Genomic DNA, 22,030 nt, shown 5'->3' with positions numbered 1-22,030 from the left:
CAGAGTAAGCCTTTTACAGATTACAATGATTAATAGAAACATAGTTCATGTTTCCTCTAGGGAATTTCTGCTCAAAATATTTTCTCCCAATACGATGATCTTTTCTAACACTAGAGATATGATCATGTGGAGAAAATGTGCTAATGTGAAAATTCTCAGAGATAGCTAGATCTCTCTTAATTCATTCAATGAGATTTTCATAATATTTTCTCATTCTAAGGACTTCCTTATTATTCACATTAGTGTGATCATCTGAAACAATTATCGGAAAATCCTGATTGTTTCTTTTGGCAGAAATTCGCTCTTTCCTTTCCTTATGAAGTCGTTCCTTATCAAAACCAGCACTGTTTCGATATGGGTGCGGAGGAACCTTTTTCCAGGAGAGATTATCAACTCTTTCCTCTGACTCCTTTGAGTTGATTTTATCGGGATGTAGTATAATCTGTCTTTCTACTGAGGAATAATCTTTCAGTTTTTTAAGACAAGAAACTTCTTTCAAAATTTTTATCACCGTATGTTGAAGAAGTATAAGTTTCCTGTCAAGTGACTGAAAGTTGTATTTCTTAGAGTCATCACAGAATCAGTTCAAAGTTTCCTTTGGACAAGATTTCGTTTGATCATCAGTAGATCTAGAAGCTGGTTTCTCATTCTCTTCTAACTTGATATAGTTAGGCAAACTACCATCGTCTTGATCTGTTTCAGATTTGATTAACCCGGTTTTGTCACAGTCTGTAAAATTCGAGCACGGACTTTTAGTTTCCTCGTCAAAAGAAATCACAACATCATCATTAGTCAGAATCATAGGATGTGTTTCTTTATCTGTAAGAGATTTATCAAGAGCTTCTAGTTTAACAACGAGATCCATTTTCTCCTTGGCTAGACAGTTCAGTTGAATGTCTTTTTCTCTAATCTTCTGCTTAAGAAGATTCGACTCTGTCTTTAAGATAAACACTTTAGAAGACAGATATTTTATAGGCTTTAGGAGTTTTATCAACTCTTTATCAGCATCTTCTTTTTCTTCAGAAAAAGACACAAATGTTTTCGTAACTCCTGGATCATGAGTCAATGAAGTATTAACATCTTCAACATTTGAGCATTCATACTCTTGCATAACGTTAACTGAATCAGACATGGATTCAATTCTTATAGGTTAGATCGCACCAAACAAGATTGTTAGATCTTTTCGTGTTTGCCTGCTCTGATACCAATTGAAAAGGCGAGGGTACCCAAATATACCTCAAGCTAAAACTTTTCCTACCTATAAGTCCTTTCTCCGAAAGTAATTGTCTATGGACTAAGTAGAGACAATACAACTAATCGGTTCACACTTCGTGTGATCGTCTATGGATACGAGATCGAGACAATAAAACAACGAAGTATGTTTACTTGATATAAAGGTTCGGACTTAACCAAACACAATAGGATTGCTTATCAAGTAAATAGGAATTAACGTTTGTGTGTTTTACTTTAATTATAATAAAATAATTATAATGCGGAAAATAAAAGTAAATGTGTAGATGGTGGATTTTCAACAAGGGCTAAAATCGTAAACTCGTGATTATACGAGCCTCTGATCCAGCAATCAGACGTGAGTATCGAGGCACGGGTCTCTCATGAATTCTCAACGGAGAGTACTTTCTCTCAGAGTACATGTAGATATGTAGTCTCACGGCCGGACAACGACATATCTCATGAATACTGAACACTTTCAGTGATTATTTCTATATAGTATCACGAGATGGACGGCTCCTAGACAGCTTGCTCTGCTAGTATAGAGCGATAACGTCTTCAGGAACAAACAACGAGTTTACCCTGATTATATAAAGGATATGACTTACTGAAAATCTCATATCGGGATAATTAGTGCTCCTAGCCACAAAGTTAATTATTCCTAATTAAGATTAATTCTGCCGTGACATTCACTACTGAATTCCCAGAATAATATATTATTGCTCCTATTCCATGGTCGAATCCACGACTGGTCCCATGGAATGGCAATAACAATTGCTCCTATTCCATGGTCGAATCCACGACTGGTCCCATGGAATGGCAATAAACAACTTTTCTGATTCTATGATCGAATCCACGGATTGATCTCATAGAATAGCAATAACTATATTATCTCATTACTCCGATTTCATGATCGAATCCACAACTGGTCTCATAAATGGTAATAGATAAATCTTAATTGCTCTGATTCTATGGTCGAATCTACGATCCCATGGAATGGTAATGCTCACTTTATTATTCTGAATTCTTAGTCGAATCCTCAGCTGATCCTATGAACTAATAATAAACATCTTATTATTTAGTTTTGTGAATTATTCTCCACTGAATTCCACAATTAATAATAAATAATCAACAACCGGGCGTCTGAGCTACCTTTAAGTAAGCCCCGACTTATATGGTGAAAGTGTATTCAACGACAATGCACTAATAGTCACCGCACGAACGAGTATTTCAAAATACGACGAAACGATCAACCTATTGCAAAATAGGAAGAAAATAATAAATAATCAAAATATTAACCAAGGCGCCAAGGGATTGGACTCATTGACTGGCCGACCGTGCCATGACCAATCCCACGCCAGTTTTATATTTTATCATATTTTTATTATTTTCCTTCATCTGATGAAAATCCTTTCATTTGAACAAATCTCCTTCGTCTCGAGGAAACTCCTCGACTTCATGGTGTTTTCATAAACCCATGAAAATAATATAAAATTAAGGAAAAATATTGTGGGGCGTGACCATTGGCCAAACGGCTATGCCTTGGTCCCAGCCGGCCCCACACCTTATGGTTCCTCATTATTTTATTATTATTTCTCTGATTTCATGAAAAAACTCCTTGATTTCATGGTATTTTGCAAAAATTAGGAAATAAATAATATAAAATTATGAAAAACTTGTGGGATCGGGCCCTAGCCGGGCGGCCATGCCTAGCCGGTCCAACACGCCAATTTATTTTATTATTATTTATTTTATCTTCCTTGAATTTATCAAATTCCTTGATTTCATAGTATTTCTCTCAAATTAGGAAAATTTCCCTCAAATCATGAAAAATACATTAAAAATATATATAAAATTATGAAAACTTGTGGGACCGGGCCCTAGCCGGCCGGCCATGCCTCCCACGGCCCCACACGCCCTTGTTTTTATTATTTTAATATTTTTGCTTCCTTGAACTCATGAAACTCCTTCACTTCAGGGAAACTCCCTAAATTCATCAAAACTCTTTAAATCCATGATATTTTTCATAAAATCATCAAAATATTATAAAATTAAAGAAAAGGCACCACGGGACCGTGGCCACGACTAGCCGACCATGCCTTAGCCTCCGCGGTCCCATGCCTCCTCATTCCTTTATTTTATAATTATTCTCCATCATCTCATGGTGTTTTCCTCAGTTTCAGCGAAACCCTAATTTTGGCATATTTTCTCGAATGGACGCTCAACTGCACGTCAGAAAATATCAAAATTCTCAGAACTGAGACACGGACGTCTTGGGGACACGAGCATGTTATCTTGATCTACCAAGATTGGCTCTTTGGCTTACAGAAGCCGGTCCCATCGATTTTCACAGTTTTGACCTAATTTGCACAATTGCACGTATTAGGTCCAAAACTCTTCCAAACACTTTGGATTTTCATGAAGTGATCGTCATTCGATCCCGTGACCACCCAGAGCCGATTTCATGACCCATTGGTCGGTCCCTCACCTCTTCATAATTAATTAGGTTTTTTCACCTAAGGCTCAGACGAGCATTTTTGAATAAATGATTAAACCAGCATTTGATCATCTCTTTACCAACTCTTCAGGAGTTCTTTGCATTTGCTCACGTGAGAATATGGATACTACATGGTTGATCCATGGTGCCATGTAGTCGCTCCCTCCTTCGTCCCATGGTTAAAATTCTGACAAACCATGAAGTGATCATCAATTGATCAAATTAAGGTTTCTGAATCCAAGGATCATCATTCCAGATTCCAACCTTAATAATTTTACGACGACCTCATGGTCATTAATTTTATTAATTATGCTCAGTTCAACGACCAGTATTCTAATTAATATTTTTGGTACGCTGCCAATAATCCATCAGATGAGCAACACATGCTCAGACGATCAAATATTCAACAATTCATCACATGAGCAATACTTGCTCAGATGATAAATATTTGCTCAAACCAAGGAATATTGGTTCAACAAACAATATTCAACGATCCATCGAATGAGCAATACTTTCTCACTTCATCGTAAGAACTATACCTCTGTCTCATGACATGTTCAACTCATGAGTTTCAGAACATCATGTTCAACTCATGAGTTTCAGAACATCATGTTCAACTCATGAGTTTCAGAACATCATGTTCAACTCATGATTTTCAGAACATCATGTTCAACTCAAAAACTACATGGACTCATCGTCCCATCAAATCACGAAGTCATCAATTGACTAACATACCACGAGCGTCAATCGTGTCACTTTGGGGGGATATCACTTAGGGTTTTGGTCTGGCGGTCTACGACACGTGTGTTCAAACACACGATGGAATGTGAGCAAGTCGTGCAGCCAGTTGAAGGAATTCACGAGGTAGTGGGTGGAAAATCAACCAAGTCTCCACACGTTGAGCAACTGGTTTCAAACACGATCTCCACTTCCCCACTCCTTGATTCCATCAACTGTCACACTTCATGGGGTCATGGTGTCTAAAACTCCAACAATATAAATAATTCTCTGAATCATGATTGAATCGTCAGCATCAACAGTATCATCAATCTCACGTCTCAACGACAACACGAGATCATCAACTCATCAATTGAGCAACTACTCTCAATTGAGCGATTTCAATCATTCAGAGCTTATCATATTCAGAATTCACACACCCACAATCTTTGATTACCATTGATTCCACACATTTCCCAGCTACCCTCCTACAGATCAACCCATCCTCTCTTGTGATCGAATTTACTCTTGAACGGTTAATGTCTTGATTTAGGCCGGAGTACTACAGATTGATCTCTCGAATCTAAAGCACCCCCTTTGCAGCGGTGCATCTGTGTGAGGTTTAACATTCGCTCGGTTCGAGGAGCCTCCTCTGTACATTCGTCTCCTCAATTCCTTAAAAACCAGAAAATCGTTTTTCCCCATCTATAGATTGGAGACCACAGTTAGGAGATCATTCTCTCGGTTGCAATCTCACAATTTCACAAGATGGTTGATCTCAGGTCAGGTTCAGTTACGAATCCTAACACAAACCGTGCTAGCACTAGCAACAACAACAATCAGAATATCCCGGAGACAATTCCGACCTCTAACACTGATGGTGATGACATTACTCCTTCTCACGTCGAAAGTCATCCACTGTCCGGACGACACCCTAAATAAGTCAGAGGAGATCCACCACCTACCATTGCTGATCTTATCAAAGCGCAGGAGACCCTTATAAAGAATCAGACTGACATGGCTGCTGCACAGAAGGAGCTGTGTAATTATCTTAAAACTCTTACTGACAAGATGTCATAAAAAACTCAAGAGAAGGGAAAGGAGAAGGATAAATCCTCAGACGACGATCCTGAAGTAATCCCAATCCATACAGTAGAAGACGACGAAGTCCGCAAAACTGCTGTAGACAACTCATCAGCGAAGGGATCATCGAACTTCATTACTCGCGAGGATCTGGAGCACCTCTTGGAGAACCGTGGAAAAGACAAGACATTGCATGACCATCGTCATCAACCTCCTTATCCTTCCGCTACGCAGAGGATTCTACTCCCCAAAGGTTACGTTTCTCCAACTTTCACCTTGTATGATAGAACTGGCAATGCTCGGGAACATGTCTCTCGTTTTCTCGAAGCCCTAGGAGAACATGAACATAATCATGTCGTTCGTCTCAAGGAATTCTCAAAATCTCTGAAAGGCAGGGCATACACCTGGTATAACAACATCCCACCAGGGACCATCGACAATTTGGGAGAAATGGTTAACGCATTCTACAGGAAATACTTCTTCGTGTCAGAACAAGTCACCCTCTCTGACCTTGGAAGAATGTTTCAGAGGGTCAGTGAAAATTCCAATGATTATGTGAAAAGGTTCAGAGTCCAAGACCTGGATTTTCACGACCCAAACGTCACAGAGCAACAATTGGTGGACTTGTGCATCAATGGCATGCTCCCCGTCTACAGGGCCTTGCTGGAGAATCTTCGATTTCAGACTTTCTCAGAGCTTCACGAAGCTGCGAAGAGGTCGGAAACCACTGCACCCGCTCTTTTGGAAAGAACAAAGTCTACAAATACTGAGAATTCAAAAGACACTCGAGGAAGCAGGCGTTTGATCAACAAGTAGTACAACCTGCAACTTTCAACAAATGCTGTCACAGAAGGGAGTAAGCGAAAAGCAGAACCACAGCACAAGCAGACTTCCTCCACCCTTTGAAAGGCACACAAGAAGGAGAATTCGAAAGTCCCTCCTCAGCATACAGAAGATCCAGAAGCACCCGATTTTCCCTGTTCAATGGAAGAAGTTAATGAACTACTCGATGCCTGGATCCAAGATGGTGCAATCAAATTGCCTTATGTCAAGAAGAAACCAACTGAAGAATCCATGGAAAATCCTCGGTATTTCCGCTTCCATAGATACGTCAGCCATCCCACAAGTGATTGCAAAATTTTGAAGCGCATATTCAAAGAAAAGGTCGAATTAGGAGAGCTCAACCTGGGGATTGAGGAAGTACACAAAAAACCCCTCCCAATCCGAACTTTTACCATCTCTGAACCTCCTGCCAGGGAAGCGGTCCAATCTCTGATCGAACATGTCTGCGAGTTGTTGTATCTTTCGAAAGCTCAAAGGAAAGACGTGTTTGCTGCACTGAACCACATCGTGTCCGGAAAACGCCTGCTGATCCAAGAGACCACCACCGAACCTTCAGCCACCGACAAAGAAAGTATAACTGGGGACTACTCACCACAGTGCACATTAAGGGAAATGAGTTCAAGAGGACGTTCGTCGATGTCGGTACCGCTGTCAACATCATCCATTTGAAAACTCTCAGAGCTGTTGGTATTACTCGACAGGAAGCCACCCACGCTCCCATAGCAATCAGGGACCACGAAGGAATCTCCAGAGACGCATACGGCTTCATCATTCTCAAAGTTACGGAAAGATTGATCTGCACTGAGGCCAAGTTTTTCATAATCCAGGAAGACCCTGGATACGACATGGTCCTTGGAAGAACTTGGATTCATGCTGGAAGGATAAAGATGCCCGACCATGCTTTGGCCTCCGCGGTCCCACGCCTCCTCATTCCTTTATTTTATAATTATTCTCCATCATCTCATGGTGTTTTCCTCAGTTTCAGCGAAACCCTAATTTTGGCATATTTTCTCGAATGGACGCTCAACTACACGTCAGAAAATATCAAAATTCTCATAACTGAGACACGGACGTCTTGGGGACACGAGCATGTTATCTTGATCGACCAATATTGGCTCTTAGGCTTACAGAAGCCGGTCCCATCGATTTTCACAGTTTTGACCTAATTTGCACAATTGCACGTATTAGGTCCAAAACTCTTCCAAAAACTTTGGATTTTTATGAAGTGATCGTCATTCGATCCCGTGACCACCCAGGTCCGGTTTCATGACCCCTTGGTCGGTCCCTCACCTCTTCATAATTAATTAGGTTTTTTCACCTAAGGCTCAGACGAGCATTTTTGAATAAATGATTAAACCAACATTTGATCATCTCTTCACCAACTCTTCAGGAGTTCTTTGCATTTTCTCACGTGAGCATATGGACACTACATGGTTGATCCACGGTCCCATGTAGTCGCTCCCTCCTTTGTCCCATGGTTAATAATTCTGACGAACCATGAATTGATCATCAATTGATCAAATTAGGGTTTCTGAATCCAAGGATCATCATTCCAGATTCCAACCTTAATAATTTTACGACGACCTCATGGTCATTAATTTTATTAATTATGCTCAGTTCAACGAACAATGTTCTAATTAATATTTTTGGTACGCTGCCAATAATCCATCAGATGAGCAACACATGCTCAGACGGTCAAATATTCAACAATTCATCACATGAGCAATACTTGCTCAGATGATAAATATTTTCTCAAACCAAGGAATATTGGTTCAACAAACAATATTCAACGATCCATCGAATGAGCAATACTTGCTCACTTCATCGTAAGAACTATACCTCTGTCTCATGACATGTTCAACTCAGCAACTACATGGACTCATCGTCCCATCAAACCACGAAGTCATCAATTGACTAACATACCACGAGACGTCAATCGTGTCACTTTGGGGGGGTATCACTTAGGGTTTTGGTCTGGCGGTCTACGGCACGTGTGTTCAAACACACGATGGAATGTGATCAAGTCGTGCAATCAGTTGAAGGAATTCACGAGGTAGTGGGTGGAAAATCTACCAAGTCTTCACACGTTGAGCAACTGGTTTCAAACACGATCTCCACTTCCCCACTCCTTGATCCCATCAATTGTCACTCTTCATGTGGTCATGGTGTCTAAAAGTCCAGCAATATAAATAAGTCTCTGAATCATGATTGAATCATCAGCATCAATAGTATCATCAATCTCACGTCTCATCGACAACACGAGATCATCAACTCATCAATTGAGCAACTACTCTCAATTGAGCGATTTCAATCATTCAGAGCTAATCATATTCAGAATTCACACACCCACAATCTTTGATCACCATTGATTCCATACATTTCCCAGCTTCCCTCCTAAAGATCAACCTATCCTATCTTGTGACCGAATTTACTCTGGAACGATCATTTTTTTGATTTAGGTCGGAGTACTACAGATTGATCTCTCGAATCTAAAGCACCCCCTTTGCAGCGGTGCATCTGTGTGAGGTTTAACATTTCGCTCGGTTCGAAGAGTCTCATTCGTACGGTCGTCTCCTCAATTCCTTAAAAACCAGCAAATCGTTTTTCCCCATCTACAGATTGGCGACCACAGTGGGAGATCATTCTCTCGGTTGCAATCTCACAATTTCACAAGATGGTTGATCTCAGGTCAGGTTCAGTTACGAATCCTAACAATAACCGTGCTAGCACTAGCAACAACAACAATCAGAATATCCGGGAGACAATTTCGACCTCCAACACTGATGGTGGTGACATTAATCCTCCTCACGTTGAAGGTCATCCACTGTCCGGAAGACACCCTGAAGAAGTCAGAGGAGATCCACCACCTACCATTGCTGATCTTATCAAAGCGCATGAGACCCTTGCAAAGAATCAGACTGACATGGCTGCTGCACAGAAGGAACTTTGTAATTATCTTAAAACTCTTACTGACAAGATGTCAGAAAAAACTCAAGAGAAGAGAAAGGAGAAGGAGAAATACTCAGAAGACGATCCTGAATTAATTCCAATCCATACAGTAGAAGACGACGAAGTCCGCAAAACTGCTGCAGACAACTCACCAGTGAAGGGATCATCGAACTTCATTACTCGCGAGGATCTGGAGCACCTCTTGGAGAACCGTGGAAAAGACAAGACATCGCATGACCATCGTCATCAACCTCCTTATCCTGCCGCTACGCAGAGGATTCCACTCCCCAAAGGTTACGTTTCTCCAACTTTCACCTTGTATGATGGAACTGGAAATGCTCGGGAACATGTCTCTCGTTTTCTCGAAGCCCTGGGAGAACATGAACATAATCATGTCGTTCGTCTCAAGGAATTCTCAAAATCTCTGAAAGGCAGGGCATACACCTGGTATAACAATATCACACCAGGGACCATCAACAATTTGGGAGAAATGGTTAACGCATTCTATAGGAAATACTTCTTCGTGTCAGAACAAGTCACCCTCTCCGACCTTGGAAGAATGTTTCAGAGGGTCAGTGAAAATTCTAATGATTATGTGAAAAGGTTCAGAGTCCAAGCTCTGGATTGTCACGACCCAAACGTCACGGAGCAACAATTGGTGGACTTGAATACTCTCAGGATCGTTTTTCCCCATCTACAAAATGACACAACAAGATTTTGTTAACGAGGAAACCGCAAATGCATAAAAACCCCGGGACCTAGTCCAGAATTGAATACTCTCAGGATTAAGCCCCTACACAAAATTACACCTAACTTCGTATATTTGAGACCAAGTAACTAACCCTATAGTTCACTTAGTTCCGTCTATATTCCCACGCCTCCGACCTATGAATAAATCACGTAATTGGAACAATCCCTTTGGTTCGTATTCCAAACAGTAAAGGAACAAGAAATCTGTTTGGTATCAACTCTATTCAACCAAGTGATATGAGTCGGACAAAGGATCTTCCGTTTATCTCAACATAAACTCCTTTGTCTTGTCTAGATCTATTTTATCTTCAATCACCCTAAGGTAATCGTTTAAGATTAAGCCAACAACACCTTTAATCCGAAGAACCGTGTTGATGCCGATCTACTCAATTAATCAATCCAATCTACCACAAGGATAAACCGATTATTAATTGGATCCTCTTTTACCAAAACAAGTATTGTGCACACAAAAGATTATAAAACCCAAGTCAGATCTTCAATATCTTCTTTGTCTTTAAATTTTCTTAAATCTTTATTAAAAACCTGCACACAATCACTTGAATCTCTTGTGATCAATCACGCACAGAACAAAGTCTGTTAATAATGGATTATCACAAGATCGTCTTTAGAACTAACAACAGTCTAAAGATCCCTGTCGAAACTATGAACTAGTTTGAGTGAATCTTATATCAGAAGAGAAGATTCTCAAGAATAAACAAACTAGGTGCAATCAGATTTCAACCACCGTTAGTCAATCAAATCAATCGAAAACAAAGATAAACCACAATTATCTAGTTTCCCACCAACGGGTCGCGCTAGAGATTCTCAATCCCAAAGAAGACTTTAAAACGAGCGGTCGTAAGATATTTCACCTAATTAGATTACTCTTCTCTCCGATAGGCGACTACACCAGTAACAAAGACAAAAGAGGAAGTATGTTGTTACGAAGGATTAGTTTGCTAGAAAGGAAAACTTCGTGTATTTATAGACAAGGAAGTTTGGACACCAAGGAATTTCCAAAACCGAAAATATTCTCAAGATATTCATAAACGCATAGATTCGGTTTTCATAATTCCTGGAAATGCTCTGTCCAAAAATAACAATCGAAATCTCTTGGAAAATATAATTAGTAAATGCACATTACTAATTCTGTAATTTCCATACAAATGAAATTAATAACCTTAATTAAAATATTCTTAACTTATTTGTGTTTCGATCCTGGGATTCTCTTCCCTTAGCCTTTAAGGAATATCTTTGAACAATTATAGAAATAAACATTCTCAGCACGTGTTCAAATTTGTCGACATCTTTACTTTGTAAGTTCTCTTCCATAGTTACAACCTTGAAACCGATTTGCCACACTTCCAAAAAAGTTTAGAATTGGTTCATCTAACTTTCAAGAACTATGTGATTGATCAAACCAACATTCAATGACAATCATGGGTTTACGGTTCTACCTCCATGTGAGTACTACGCATAGTCACACTAGCTTCCCAAAAGATTCGGTTGACTAGGTACTAGGATCGGTTCCCCACATATATATGGTATCTAACTTATATGTGTTGCACATGTTCACAGGATCGGTTCCCCTTTCTTCTGTAAACCTTGATGCACCCCATACAAGTATCGGTTCCCCTTTTCCCATACTAGGATCGGTTCCCCTTTCCCTTACAAGGATCGGTTCCCTTTCCCTTACAAGGATCGGTTCCCTTTCCCCAAGGCATACATAATCGATCATACCAAGGTGATTACTTAAGATTGGTTTTACTAATAAAAGTTATACCAATACAAAAGTCATGCCTTTGTGAACAGTTCTACCAAAAACACAACAAGTTGTGAGCGGTTCTACTTTATCACACATATTGGTTGTTCATAAGATCTGCAATGAATAACAAAACCAAAAACACCTGGAAATTTCCTTTTCGGTTTACAAAACAAGTTTAAGAACTTACTTCCTTAGAACACATGTAAACATTGTTCCCTGGGATGAAATCCTCACCTCATACCCATACATAATCACAATAGCATTCAAATGATTATGGCGATGTCTTATCTACAAAGTTTAATGGTTAAGCAATAAACCTCGTATTGTATTCCTTAATTTTATGTCTATCTAGAGTTCAAATATGCTTCGCAGTTATGTTTTCAATATGCACGACTTGAAAGATGCGTTAGTGAACGAAACAGTTCAAGTTAAATATCACTAACCTCAAGTGGAAGGATGATTGTTGTCGTTGTAGCTCCTTTCTTCTTCACATCTTCAAGTCTTCGCAATACTTGTAATGTATCATATCCTAATACTTTCAAGCTAACCTATACGAAGTTTAACTCTAATACATAATCAAGCGACTCTTAACATGAGTTTCGATTCACTAACATATGACATCCAAACTTGACATACCAACGCTTGGTGGGTTCAACCGAGCCATGCTCTAACAATCTCCCCCTTTTTCAATTTTAGTGACAAAACTCTTACATCATATGGATAAACAAATTACAATAATTCATTACAATCCGCTTGATTCCCGATTCAACAGCACAGTGAAACTGCTTACATTCAAGCTTGAAAATGTCGTTGTTGACATTATAGTAACAAAGAAAAAGAGTATAAGCTTTGTTAAACCGCACGTCTTTGTTATACCAATCTATATGACATGTTACTCCCCCTTAGTTTGTGCTTTCGCTCTTTCGTTAGATAAAACATTCAAGTACCAATGTTCTTTTCTTTAGTGATACCAATTAATATAAAATCAATGCCAGTATCACTTGTTTACTCCATATATTTCTCCCCATTTTTGTCACAAAAATGACAAAGAAACGAAAAAATAAAGGACAACATGAAAAGAATCTTACAAATCTCAGAATAGACTTGCAAACCGGTAGAGTTAGGCATGAGGGTTCCACACATCATGTTCTGATAACCAATATCAAAACCGAAACTACAAGTAATCTTATTTTGATATGTTACCAAGGAAACAATTGCCCGAAACAGTTTTTCCCATTTAGTTTAGCAAACCAAAAATGACTAATCACATTAGTTTCTTTGCTAAACCGATTGTTCAAAAACAACCGCTTAATTTGATAAGACCAAAATAAAGAATAAACTCCATTTTTCTCATCAGGTTCTAATTATCCATAAACTTAGACCTTTCAATTTTAAACAAACCAAATACTAGGTTAGTTAACTAGCATGTCTTTGTTTAGGCATTCGATTAGACTTGAATAACCTAAACCTCACTTTGATAAGACAAACTAAGATCAGAATTTACTTAGTTTCTTATCCGGAATCGAATTGGACTAAACAACTCATCCCGTACACATATTATTTCGTTAAGCCATAAATAATTCATACAAACCAAAATAAATCAACTTGCATAATTATTCACCTCAACCAGAAGCAATTGAAACAATAATAGACATTATAAGCACCGCAATTGCACCGTAATTTTGTAAGCCTAAACGATTGATACCATACAAAAGTAAGATAACAATAGTTTTTCTTAACCGGAACCAATTGAACCACACACATCAATTGTACCTAAATTTTGTAAGCCTAAACGATTGATATCACACAATAAAGCAAGATAAAAATAGTTTTTCTTAACAGGAACCAATTGAAACACACATCCACACACACATCATGGAATAAATATCAATTGAACCTAAATTTCGTTAAGCAAAATCAACAATATGTATAATATAAACTCAGGCTTTTCTTAAACAGGAAAAAAATTAACTAACAAGATTGTTACCTCAAATTATGCATCCACTTCTCCAATATGATTGCATCTTCGTCTAGGGAGAATTGAGATCAAAATATCACCACGTTGTCATCCTTATGCGTGAACAAAAGAATAACAACATACCTCAACCTTTACCAGAGAAAGGTTGAAAACCGGTTTTAACTATTGCAAGCAAAAGTTGAAACCGTCGAAACACATATCCTTTTATGCTAAACCAAAACCGATTAAACATATTGTGACTTTTTCACATACTGTTTCTATTAGAACCCCTCATAATCCTTTGATAAAGCCTACCTACTAGGGCTAGAACTTAATCTCTCTAAATCAAAAAGTCACCTAAACCATGAGGGTTCACAAAATATGAGATCGAATATTAAGGTATAAAACCGAAATCAAACATCCCATAAACATACATAGCAATAAGGTAAAAGCAATTAAGCATAGGCTATGTAAACTAAAAACTATCACAAGAAAAATTACTAATCAAATAATTTTATTCATAATAGACCAATACAATCAATGAAAGAAATCAAAAATTGATGTCTATTAAACTGGATTAAGTATTATAGCAAATAACTTAATCTCTAGTGGTGCTCTTGTTGTTCACTGAGGTATCTTCAGTGTTCAAACTCTTAAAGCATGTCTCCATAGACTTGTCTGCAACCACTTTATATTTTATAATATCTTCCAATCGAAGCTTCAAGTTAGCAAGATCAGTTTTTGCCTCTTCTAATCTTTCTTTATCATGCGCTCCTTGTTATATGTTCTTTTCTCATCCAATATTACGAGCACAATATGGGATGAGAGTGCACAATTCCGATAAAACTAAGTTGCATCATAGTAAGCCTTTTCCAGCTTACAGTGATTAACAGAAACATAGTTCAAGTTTCCTCTAGGGAATTTCTGCCCAAAATATTTTCTCCCAATACGATGGTCTTTTCTAACACTAGAGGTATGATCATGTGGAGAAAATGTGCTAATGTGAGAATTCTCGGAGATAGCTAGATCTCTCTTAATTCTTTCAATGAGATTTTCATAATATTTTCTCATTCTAAGGACTTCCTTATTATTCATATCAGTGTGATCATCTGAAACAATTATCGGAAAATCCTGATTGTTTCTTTTGGCAGAGATTCGCTCTTTCCCTTTCTTCTGAAGTCGTTCCTTATCAAAACCAGAACTGTTTCGATATGGGTGCGGAGGAACCTTTTTCCAGAAGCGATTATCAACTCTTTCCTCTGACTCCTTTAAGTTGATTTTATCGGGATGTAGTATAATCTGTATTTCTACTGAGGAATAATCTTTCAGTTTTTTAAGACAAGAAAACTTCTTTCAAAATTTTTACCACCGTATGTTGAAGAAGTATAAGTTTCCTGTCAAGTGACTGAAAGTTGTATTTCTTAGAGTCATCACGGAATCGGTTCAAAGTTTCCTTTGGACAAGATTTCGTTTGATCATCAGTAGATCTAGAAGCTGGTTTCTCATCCTCTTCTAACTTGATGTAGTTAGGCAAACTACCATCGTCTTGATCTGTTTCAGATGTGATTAACCCGGTTTTGTCACAGTCTTAAAAGTCGAGCAAGGACTTTTAGTTTCCTCATCAGAAGAAATCACAACAACATAATTAGTCAGAATCATAGGATGTGTTTCTTTATCTGTAAAAGATTTACCAAGAGCTTCTAGTTTAACAGCGAGATCCATTTTCTCTTTGGCTAGACAATTCAGTTGAATGTCTTTTTCTCTAATCTCCTGCTTAAGAAGATTCGACTATGTCTTTAAGATGAACACTTTAGAAGACAAAGATTGTATAGGCTTTTGGAGTTTTATCAACTCTTTATCAACATCTTCTTTTTCTTCAGAAAAAGACACAGATGTTTTCGTAACTCCTGGATCATGAGTCAATGAAGTATTAACATCTTCAACATTTGAGCATTCATACTCTTGCATAACGTTAACTGAATCAGACATGGATTAAATTCTTATAGGTTGGATCGCACCAAACACAGATTGTTAGATATTTTCGTGTTTGCATGCTCTGATACCAATTGAAAAGGCGAGGGTACCCAAATATACCTCAAGCTAAAACTTTTCCTACCTATAAGTCCTTTCTCCGAAAGTTATTGTCTATGGACTGAGTCGACATAATACAACTAATCGGTTCACACTTCTTGTTATCGTCTATGGATACGAGATCGAGACAATACAACAACGAAGTATTTTTACTTGATATAAAGGTTCAGACTGAACCAAACACAATAGGATTGCTTATCAAGTAAATATGAATTAACGTTTGTATGATTTACTTTAATTATAATAAAACAATTATAATGCAGAAAATAAAAGTAAATGACACAACAAGATTTTGTTACTCTCAGGATTAAGCCGCTACACAAAATTACACCTAACTTCATATAGTTGAGACCAAGTAACTAACCCTATAATTCACTTAGTTACGTCTGTATTCCAACGCCTCCGACCTATGAATAAGTCACGTACTTGGAACAATCCCTTTGGTTCGTATTCCAAACAGTAAAGGAACAAGAAATCTATTTGGTATCAACTCTATTCAACCAAGTGATATGAGTCGGACAAAGGCTCTTCCGTTTATCTCAACATAAACTCCTTTGTCGGGTCTATATCTATCTTATGTTCAATCACCCTAAGGTAATCGTTTAATATTAAGCTAACAACACCTTTAATCCGAAGAACCGTGTTGATGCCGATCTAATCAATTAATCAATCCAATCTACCACAAGGATAAACCGATTATTAATTGGATCCTCTTTTACCGAAACAAATATTGTGCACACCAAAGATTATAAAACCCAAGTCAGATCTTCAATATCTTCTTTGTCTTCGAATCTTCTTAAATCTTCAATAAATACCTGCACACAATCACTTGAATCTCTTGTGATCAATCACGCACATAACGGATTCTGTTAACAATGGATTATCACAAGATCGTCTTTAGAACTAACAACAGTCTAAAGATCCTTGTCGAAACTCTGAACTAGTTTGAGTGAATCTTATATCAGAAGAGAAGATTCTCAAGAATAAACAAACTAGGTGCAATCAGATTTCAACCACCGTTAGTCAATCAAATCAATCAAAAACAAAGATAAACTGCAATTATCTAGTTTCCCACCAACGGATCGCGCTAGAGCTTCTCAATCTTAAAGAAGACGAGCGGCAGTAAGAGATTTCACTTAATTAGATTACTCTCCTCTCCGATAGGCGGCTACACCAGTAACAAAGACAAAAGAGGAAGTCTGTTGTTACGAAGGATTAGTTTGCTAGAAAGGCAAACTTCGTGTATTTATAGACAAGGAAGTTTGGACACCAAGGAATTTCCAAAACCGAAAATATTCTCAAGATATTCATAAACACACAGATTCGGTTTTCATAATTCCTGGAAATGCTTTGTCCAAAACTAACAATCGAAATCTCTTGGAAATATAATTAGTAAATGCACATTACTAATTCTGTAATTTCCATACAAATGAAATTAATAACCTTAATTAAAAGATTCTTAACTTATTTGTGTTTTGATCCTGGGATTCACTTCCCTTAGCCGTTAAGGAATATATTTGAACAATTATAGAAATAAACATTCTCAGCACGTGTTCAAAGTTTGTCGACATCTTTACTTTGTAAGTTCTCTTCCACACTTACAACCTTGAAACCGATTTGCAACAATTCCAAACAAGTTTAGAATTGGTTCATCTGACTTTCAAGAACTATATTATTGATCAAACCAACATTCAATCACAATCATGGGTTTACGGTTCTACCAAAACAAGTTTCGGTTCTACCTCCATGTGAGTATTACGCATAGTCACACTAGCTTCCCAAAAGATTCGGTTGACTAGGTACTAGGATTTGTTCTCCACATATATATGGTATCTAACTTATATGTGTTGCACATATTCACAGGATCGGTTCCCATTTATGCTGTAAACCTTGTTGCACCCCATACAAGGATCGGTTCCCCTTTTACCATACTAGGATCGGTTCCCCTTTCCCTTACAAGGATCGGTTCCCTTTCCCTTACAAGGATCGGTTCCCTTTCCCCAAGGCAGACATAATCCGATCATACCAAGGTGATTAATTAAGATTGGTTTTACTAATAAAAGTTATACCAATACAAAAGTCAGGCCTTTGTGAATAGTTCTACCAAAAACACAACAAGTTGTGAGCGGTTCTATTTTATCACACATATTGGTTGTTCATGAGATATGCAATGAATAACAAAACCAATAACATCTGGCAATTTCCTTTTCGGTTCACAAAACAAGTTTATGAACTTACTTCCTTAGAACACATGTAAACATTGTTCCCTAGGATGAAATCCTCACCTCATACCCATACATAATCACAATAGCATTCAAATGATTATGGCGATGTCTTATCTAAAAGTTTATTGGTTAAGCAATAAACCTCGTATTGTATTCCTTAATACTATGTCTATCTAGAGTTCAAATATGCTTCGCAGTTATGTTTTCAATATGCACGACTTGAAAAATGCGTTAGGGAATGAAACAGTTCAAGTCAAATATCACTAACCTCAAGTGGAAGGATGATTGTTGTCGTTGTAGATCCTTGTTTCTTCACATCTTCAAGTCTTCGCAATACTTGTAATGTATCATATCCTAATACTTTCAAACTAACCTATAGGAAGTTTAACTATATTACATAATCAAGCGACTCTTAACATGAGTTTTGATTCACTAAAATATGACAACCAAACTAGACATACCAACGCTTGGTGGGTTCAACCGATCCATGCTGTAACACTTGGTCCTCAAGGAAGTAATAGCCACGATTTCTAGTATACGTGCCCGCGAGACACTTCTGGTCGTGATGCCATGGCTCCTAGAGCACATCCTCGATGAGATACTACTGGTCACATAGGTTCTGTAGAGCGTAAAAAATCCCCAGTAGACTTACAAACCAGAACAGCCATAATTCCATCATGTCTTCGCGAGACGCAGCTGATTGTGATGCCATGATTCCTAGTATTCATCCTCGACGAAGGTACAACCTGTACTAAGGTTGGGTAGTTCCCGAAGGAACGCGGGCCAGCTGAGGTGGCGAAATATAACTAGAGAAAGTACGCGGTGGACGAAGGTACCATTGGTACGAAAGGTATATCAGCAGATGATGGATCCAGAGGAAGCAAATATATACCTGGAGCAAGAAGGGATTTATAAATATCAAGCTTCACCAACAAACTAAAGGCATTCAATATCTAGGAGAGAAGATCTAGTCTTAAGCTTATACCTCTTTAATTTTTAGAACTTAAGTACTTACTTCCACTTGAGTTCTCTCTATTACTTTGGGAAGCATTTAAGATCTTTGTAACCACCACAACTTAATACAAAAACAAGCACTCATTACCCCGTGGATGTAGACAAATGTCGAACCACGTAAATCTCTTGTGTCTCATGATAACTTAGAAGTTTTTACATTATACTTGTGTTCTTCGTTGTTATTGTGATCTTAGATATCATTTATTACTTGGCAATATCGGTTCAACTGAGGTATCAATACTACTTAGTATCAGGTCCTCAGAGATGTATACATTACGTAGACTACGGGAAAACGAGTAGTCACAGTTTGACGCCCATCGTGTTTTGCTCACGAACCTGAGTTTAGGCACAGTTTTACATTTTACTTATACATCTTCTGAAACGAAGGGATCTGTGTTTCACCGATGAATCTCACTCTCTAGTGATTCGTTCATCCATTATTTATGTATGTTTTGAGTTCATACCCTCTAAAAACGTGCCTCATTACAGATCCACAACAAATCTTTCAAAAAACATACTCACAAAACGCCAAAATGTTTGTTTTATACTAAAACAACCTTTCTTAAACAAAGCGCATCTTAGATCTGAGAACCTTTGACTGACAAAGGAATCTCAGTAAAATTTTAAGGATAAAAGATCTTCCAACGCATTTAATAGCCTTGTTTTTTGCAAGATCTGACACCCCCCTTTTTCATTGGTTTTCGACATTTTAAGGTTGTATTATCCAAGGATGTCATAAGCATTTAATACCCGTCTGTCAAAAACATTATTTCAGTCTTTTTTTCTGAAAAAGTTGCTTAACAGTCTTCTGTGTCAGATCATTAATAGCTACTTTTAACGAAGGTACCCAAGTAGCATACCTCTTTGATTTTTCTGTAACAGCAGGATAACCAAAGCCTAAGGCATGCAGAAACCAACTGATGTGCCAACAAGCTCACGACCAGCAGAGGGAGATCCCAAAAGCCGTCTCAAGCAAACCAAAGGAATGAAGCGGAGGACGGACAAAGCGAAATAGCAAGAAGAACAGTTGCTAAGAAATCACCTATTCCTGCTGAAGGGATGGGGAAAACATCAGGAGCTCAACCAATCTACGGAATGCCATTACCGGAGCATGCTACATCTACGAAGCCACTTGCGGCCAACGCAGGGTTACCCAGAACCTTAGCTCATACGGGGCGAGGGTTGGGAAATCTAACTCCAATTCAGATAGATCCAGACGCGCCAATTATAGAGGAAGGAGTGGAAAACTCTGAAGATCCAGCAGACAACACTCCTCAGGGGGGTAGAGTCCACAACGAAGACCAAATGACAGCACAAATAGCAGCTTTGTTACTCCGTAACAATAAACGAAGATGCAATGCACGAGATGTCCCAAGAGAACCAGAACCTCAAAGGTATGTTATACATACAAGTCGAAGGTTCCCAAACTCACCCTCCACAACCGAGGCGTGAAAATGGGGCTATCTCAGGAAGACGAAGGGTGGATCTCAACCCACCAAAGGCGAATCAGCCTAAGGAAGCAAGGAGAGCGCACCATGATCCAGATGAAACGGATTCAACATACAAGCCCTTTCAAACCTACTACGACGAAGCATTTTCCAAAGATGCTCACAATGTGAACATGGTCATGGAGCAAATGGAGAAAATGCGGAAGGAAATCCAAGGCCTAAAAACTGGCCATGCAGGCGCAAGACTAGAAGAAGTACTACAGGAGGCAACCACGTCACCACTATCCTTTCGCATTTTGAGGGAAACCATCCCTCCGAAATGCCCGGTACCTACGTTCCAAGCATACAACGGTCCCTCAGATCCCGCAGCCCACCTACGTTATTACACTCGTTTCCTTGCCCATTAGGAAATAAACGAGGTGGTACTTTGTAGGTACTTCCCAGCAAGCTTGACGGGATCAACACTGGCCTGGTATGACAACTTACCAGCAAACTCAATTGACTCCTTCGAGCAATTATCTACGGTATTTTTGGATACATACATGTACAACAAATCAACAAAGGCGGGGTTAGATAGGCTATTTGCTTTATCTATCGGTCCCCGGGAGACGCTGATGCAATACACAGACAGGTGTCAAAATACATGCCAAGCAATTGGAAAAGTCAATCCAGAAATTAGCATAAATTGCTATAAGTACGGACTTGATAGAACCTCAGCCATCTTCGTGGAGCTTCACAACAGATCCCTCGATTCCGAAGGCGAGCTCAGGGTTGTCCAGGACCGTTACATCAGACTCGAAGAAATCCAGAAGGACAACCCCATGGCACAAGCAAAGGCAACAACGGCTCCGCAACGAACTAACTCTCTGGAACCAATTCCGGAGGTATCTAAGCGACAAAACGAAGTCGGAGGCAGAACCAATTCTCGAGACAAGCGATCCAAGCACGGAGATGGAAAACGAGGCAAAGGAAGAGAAGAATTTATGGATAAGGTCTACACAAAGTTAAACACAACTTTCTCTCACATCCTAAGCAAGGAGGGAGCAAAGCCAGGCTTTCCTTACCTTAATACTAGGGGAAAGCAACCAGAAAAGACAAAGGAGTCTAAGGAGTACTGTGTGTACCACAAATACTATGGACATACTACTGATACATGATACCACCTGCGCAACGTGATCCAAAGATTCATCGACGAAGGTAAATTCATGGAGTACGTACAACTGCAGCCAACGGAGACTGGGGAGATCCCAAAGAAAAGGGTAGAACTACCTCAGGATGACAAATACATCAACATAATCACCTTCTCCAGCGGAGGTCAAGAAGAAATGCTCGAAGATATCCCCGAGTTAGCTCGAAACAGAAAGAAGATTGAATCCTATGAAGTGTTCAAGCTAAGTGGACCACCCACTAGCACTTGGGAGGACTGGATGGCCACGCCATTAACCTTTTCAACAAAGGACG

The sequence above is a fragment of the Papaver somniferum genome, chromosome 5 (genome assembly GCF_003573695.1).
Source record: "Papaver somniferum cultivar HN1 chromosome 5, ASM357369v1, whole genome shotgun sequence".
NCBI classification, from domain to species: domain Eukaryota; kingdom Viridiplantae; phylum Streptophyta; class Magnoliopsida; order Ranunculales; family Papaveraceae; genus Papaver; species Papaver somniferum.
The sequence above is the reverse complement of the archived record's forward strand: the minus strand, read 5'-3'. Positions refer to the sequence as shown.